Here is a 6000-nt window from a genome sequence, read left to right as displayed (position 1 = left end):
AATTATGATGATGCTAAGACTTCTTCTTGATGTTGTATGAAGGTTCAAGAGCTTCTCTTCTTTTACTTCTATGAATTATGAGAGTGAAATGGGTGTGTTTTTCTCCAAAATTGTGCACCCCAAATGAGCAACATGCATGGTCTTTATATAGGCTAAATGTGCACAAGGCATGACCCATGCTTAGTAGGGCATGACCCATGTTGGTCCCCATGTAGTACACCACGTGCTCCCTGGTTGTACTCTTTGGAATATAGCTAGGCACGGGGCATGTTTGGTCTAGGCATGGGTTGTGCTGGTCCCTCAAGCATTAAATGCGCATGCTACTGATTGTACTTTCTTGGCAGATTTGATTGGCATGGGGCATGCCTGGGTGAGGCATGACCCTATGTGTCTTCAAAAAGGGGGACAACCAACAATGTACTTTATTTTGTCATATTCTGAGGAGGCGTGGGGCATGTCTGCCTGAGGCACAGCCTCATGCTTAGCTGATGTGTCTTCAGATGGAAATGGGGCATGCCTGGCTGAGGCTTGGCCCATTCTTAGCTGACAGATTCTCATTTTTCTTGATTTTTTCTTGGTTTTTTCTTTGTTTTTCTTCATGTTTGATTTCCTAAGCTCATTTTTCCTACAAAAACAAATAGAGGCTTATTAGAACCGATTCTCAATAATATTATCATGAAAATAACATGAATCGAGTATAAAATGATGCAATAAAGATGTATAAATAACTATACATCAAACATCCCCACACTTAAACCTTGCTTGTCCTCAAGCAAACTTAAATATAAAAATTCTCCAAATTGTAAAAGATTACGAGACCATAGCTATAACACCCCCAAAACATTAAGGTGGTCTCGAAGAAAGACACACGGACAACCCAACCATCGGAGATCGTATGAATATATGTAGTGACATAGAAAACATGGCTTGTATTTATGAGTTTCTTTTTATGCAAAATTACACGTTCTCACAATGTTCACTCACACTTGTCTTTATATCTGATCATACATGTAATGTTGTATGTATATGAACACTCTTGTAAAAATGCAACTTGGGAAAATAAGCTTGTCGAGAGATCTAATCTTCACCAACTAATGTGAAATGTTGCATAAACGGAGAGGTAATATATGTTGGTTTTTTTGGTTTTCTGTTGTGAAGGTGTGGGTATGATTGGTGACTTAGAGTTATTTTATTTTGAAAGATGTGTGTGTACAATCTTGAATCGGGAGCTTTTTGATTGTCTTCAATGTCTTGAGTTCACAATTTCTTGCTCTCTTTATCACCTATTTTGTGGTGATTTACTTGAAACCATTTTTTTTAACATAATATTTGTTGACCGAAATATGAAGATTAATTCTTGACTAGCATTGGTCATCCTTGAGACTTGACTTGAACCGGAAATAAAAATGGGAGTTGGCTAAATTTGAAAGGGTTGTTATGTGGGAAGTTTTGAAGTGAAGTGGAGGATGTGGTTATATATGGTGTTTGAGGGAAGGGTTAAGTTTGGCTATATATTACCTCCATTTTTATGCAACATTTCGTTATGATCTCGAAAAGCATTCCCAAGACAAGTTCTAAATCACACGAAACAAATGACTCACTCAATCCGCCATAACGTAAGCGATGATATATTGTTGTAAGGCTTGAAGCTTTGCTCACGGAAACGGAGGGATTGGGTTTACACGCCACATTTTGCATAAAGTTTGTCTCAAAAAATACAAACCATATTTTCGGTTTTCACATTAAGTTAAAGTTGATTCGGTGGTTGGTTTGAACGAGCGCTTTTCGAAATACAACCTTAACCTTTGGTTTTGTCAAAACAAAGTTCATTAAAAGCTTAACGGTCTTTTATTTATTATTATTATTATTCCTTTTATTTTGAAGTGTTTTATTTAAAATACGAAAATTAAAACAACTAATTAGATAGAATAATTTATATTTTTTTAATATGAAAATTAAAATAAGTACTTACAAATGCCTAGCTTTGATTTGGGTCTTGGCGAGACCCGAGCATTATTTATTCGTTTTTGGGGTGGAGGTGAACAACCTCCAAAGTTAGCTCGACCGGTCTGTCGAGATATTGTTTTAGGCGGTGGCCGTTAACCTTGAAACTGCTAACCGTCATCATGTTCTACCTCCACGATTCCGTATGGGAAGACTTTTCGGACCGTGTACGGACCCGGCCACCGAGAGTTCAACTTTCCGGAAAATAAACGCAACCTAGAGTTGTAAAGTAAAACACGATCACCCGTTTTGAATTATTTGTTTTCTTTCAAACGTATATCATGTAACAACTTAGTGCGTTCCTTGTATATTGTGGAATTCGCATAAGCTTGATATTTCAATTCCTCTAGCTCATGAATTTGCATGAACCGAGTCTCGCTCGCATCGACTAAGTCGAGATTAACGGCTTTCAACGCCCAATAAGCTCGGTGCTCCAATTCCACAGGAATATGACAAGCTTTTCCATAAATCAACCTAAATGGTGTGCTACCGATAGGAGTTTTATGAGCGGTCCGCAAAGCCCATAATGCGTCATCTAACTTTTCAGACCAAATCTTACGATTTTGTCCGACTGTTTTCTCAAGAACTCGCTTAATGCCCCGATTAGTTACTTCAACTTGCCCACTGGTTTGCGGGTGGTATGGTGTTGAAAATCTGTGGTGGACACCATAGCGAGACAATGCTTTTTCCTTCTGGGTATTGCAGAAATGTGTTCCACGATCACTAATGAGTGCTTTCGGGACACCAAAGCGCGAGAACAATTTTTTTAGGAATTTAACAACTACCCTAGCATCGTTGGTGGGTAAAGGCTGAGCTTCCACCCATTTTGAAACATAGTCGACTGCAACTAGGATGTACCGATTTCCAAACGAAGTCGGGAATGGTCCCATAAAGTTAATCCCCCAAACATCGAAAACTTCACAAACTTGTATGCCCTTTTGCGGCATTTCATCTCGTGCAGAAATGTTGTTTGCCCGTTGGCATGCATCACAAGATTTTACAAGGTCATGAGCATCTCGAAAGATGGTAGGCCAGAAGAAACAGGCTTAAAAACCTTCTTCGCGGTGGATGTGACCCCATGATGTCCTCCCGTGGGCCCTTCATGACCATGTTGGAGGATTTTGGTTGCTTCATCTCCGAACACACATCGACGAACGACTTGATCGGCTCCGATTCTGAACAAGTGTGGATCCTCCTAAAAATAGTTTGACATCGGAAAAGAATTTTCTTCTTTATTGATGTGTCAAACCTTTGATCATGACCCCACTTGCGAGATAGTTAGCAATGTCAGCAAACCATGGACATTCCTCTTCGTTTGTTTGGATATACATAAGAATTTCGTGGGGGAAATTGTCATTTATATGGGACCCCACTAATTCTTGTGAAGCTGGGCATTCCAAACGGGAGAGGTGGTCGGCTGCTACATTCTCGGCGCCTTTCTTATCTTCAATTTCAATATCGAATTCTTGAAGAAGCAGAATCTATCGGATTAATCGAGGTTTATCATCTTGTTTGCTAAAAAGATATTTAATGACAGCATGGTCTGTGTAGACAATGGTCTTGGAAAGGATAAGATAAGAACGTAACTTATCAAATGCAAATACTTCCGCCAACAGCTCCTTCTCAGTGGTGGTGTAGTTTTCTTGAGCATCATTGAGAGTATTGATGGCGTAGTAAATAGGATGAAAGTGTTTATCCTTTCTTTGACCCAACACTGCCCCAACTGCGAAATCACTTGCATCGCACATGAGTTCAAACGGGAGTGTCCAGTCCGGAGCTACCATGATTGGGGCATCAACAAGCTTATCCTTTAAAAATTGGAATACTTTTAGACATTCCTCGGAGAACACGAAGGGAGCATCTTTTTCTAGAAGTTGTGTCATTGGCCGAGCTATTTTTGAAAAGTCTTTTATGAAGCGGCGATAAAAACCAGCATGGCCAAGAAAACTTCGAATGGATTTGACAGATGTGGGTGGCGGGAGCTTTGAAATGGTCTCGATTTTTGCTTTATCAACCTCAAGTCCTGCCTGGGATATTTTGTGTCCCAAGACAATGCCCTCTTTGACCATGAAGTGACATTTTTCCCAGTTCAATACAAGATTGGCTTCTTCACATCTTGTTAACATCTTTCTCAAATTCTCAAGACAGTGATCAAAAGAATTTCCAAAAACAGAGAAATCATCCATGAATACTTCCATAGAGTCCTCGATCATATTATTCGTCACATATGATTTAGTGAATATTATTAAACATGACAACTTTTCATAATTTATTAATATTATTATTCCCATGAATCAAGATATTTCAAATTATTTCTATCTTTACATAGAAGACCAAATTCAAACTTAAAACTACAAAATTTAAACTCCTTTTTAATTAACATATTTAAACTCTTTTAAATTCGGAAATTGATCAATATTTCAAAAAAAATTAAAGGTTTTAATACTCTCCAAAATTTTATACTCATTTCAAATCTTTCTATAACTTTTTGAAGTTTTAAAATTAACCGATTTAATTTTCATTTTTGTAATTATTTATAAATTAATTAGTCATATTAGTAAAATTAAAACCAATTTGATTTTAATTTTTGTGATTTGACATTAACTAGAATAAGTTATCATTTTAATATTCAAAAAACTGATTGTCAAACTAAAAATACTTACCATAATTGTAATGTAATCTTACTTTAATTTACGTGAATATTAATTAGTAACTAATACTAAAATAATAACCGCGTTATTTTAGAACACGTTATTCAAATTGACATAATTTCTAATAATCAATACTTAATATATCATAAATTAAGTAACCGTTTTATCATCATTTGTAAATATTATTCGGCACATATGATTTAGTGAATATTATTAAACATGACAACTTTTCATAAAATATTAATGTCACTTTTTATTTCAAAAATTAAACTAATCACATATTAATTTATTATTGTTATTATTTATAGTGGATTCAATTGATTATGAGATTCCACACCCGAAACATAAGTTTCTTTTTATATTCATCGTTTTAAATTTGGTTATGTATGTTCAATTTTTTTTTTGAATTTGTGTTCACAAAATATTAATGTCACTAAATTTCTGAATAATATATAATAAACACGTATTATATTTTTATCCATTTTAACTAAAAAGTTTTTTAAACATAATATAATTCTTCTAATTATAACATCCAAACAATTTGATAGTCTAAATCTTCATAATGTTTTCAAAGAATATTATAAATATTTGATAATTTATTTCTTATACGTTTATATTTTGTTTTCATTGATTTTGCATCATATTTTTTCACCTTTAATTTTTTCAAAGTTAACATAAAATTTTTTAATCTTTCCAAAGTTATTTGAAAATTCATTTATTGTAAAACGTTTTCAAGTTTTCCAAGTTTAACAAAATATTAATGTTAGTGATTTAAAGTTTGTTGGAAGATTGGTCAAAAATAAAAAAAAAATCATAATTTTTTAAAGTTGACTAATTCCAATTTTTTTATATTTTGTAACTATTTTGAAAATATTTCAAAACATGTTGTTTTAGAAGAGTACCAAATTCGTTAGGTATAAAATTACGGCCAAAAAGGGTTTTTATTGATATATATTTTTGGTTTAATGGTTTAAGTTAGAAATATATTTTATGTTGTCATTTTACTTTGTTTGTTGTTGTATGTTATTTTGTTTTTATCAAAACAAAAAATTAATAAAAACAACTTTATTAATGTTCAAATGTTACTCATTATTAAATATGTTATTATGGTATATTTAATTTGGATGATATTGTTTTATTATATTTTCAGGTGGTGAAACAAAATGAGTTTCTTTTGGTAGAATGTTTGAAGAAGTTGATGGTGGTTTAATATGAAAGTACATGTTTATGTCTTTTGTTGATATTGTTTGGTTGTTCGATGTACATAAGTTATTGTAAGTTTTAACTTTTAAGATTTAGACAATGAAAATGGTTAACGTTTTGGTCCGAATGTTTGAAGAAGTAT

This window comes from Bidens hawaiensis, unplaced genomic scaffold (assembly GCF_021521415.1).
Source record: "Bidens hawaiensis isolate Kalapana, Puna unplaced genomic scaffold, B.hawaiensis_p1.1 tig00024008_1, whole genome shotgun sequence".
Taxonomy (NCBI): Eukaryota; Viridiplantae; Streptophyta; class Magnoliopsida; order Asterales; family Asteraceae; genus Bidens; species Bidens hawaiensis.
This window is presented reverse-complemented; position numbering follows the sequence as displayed.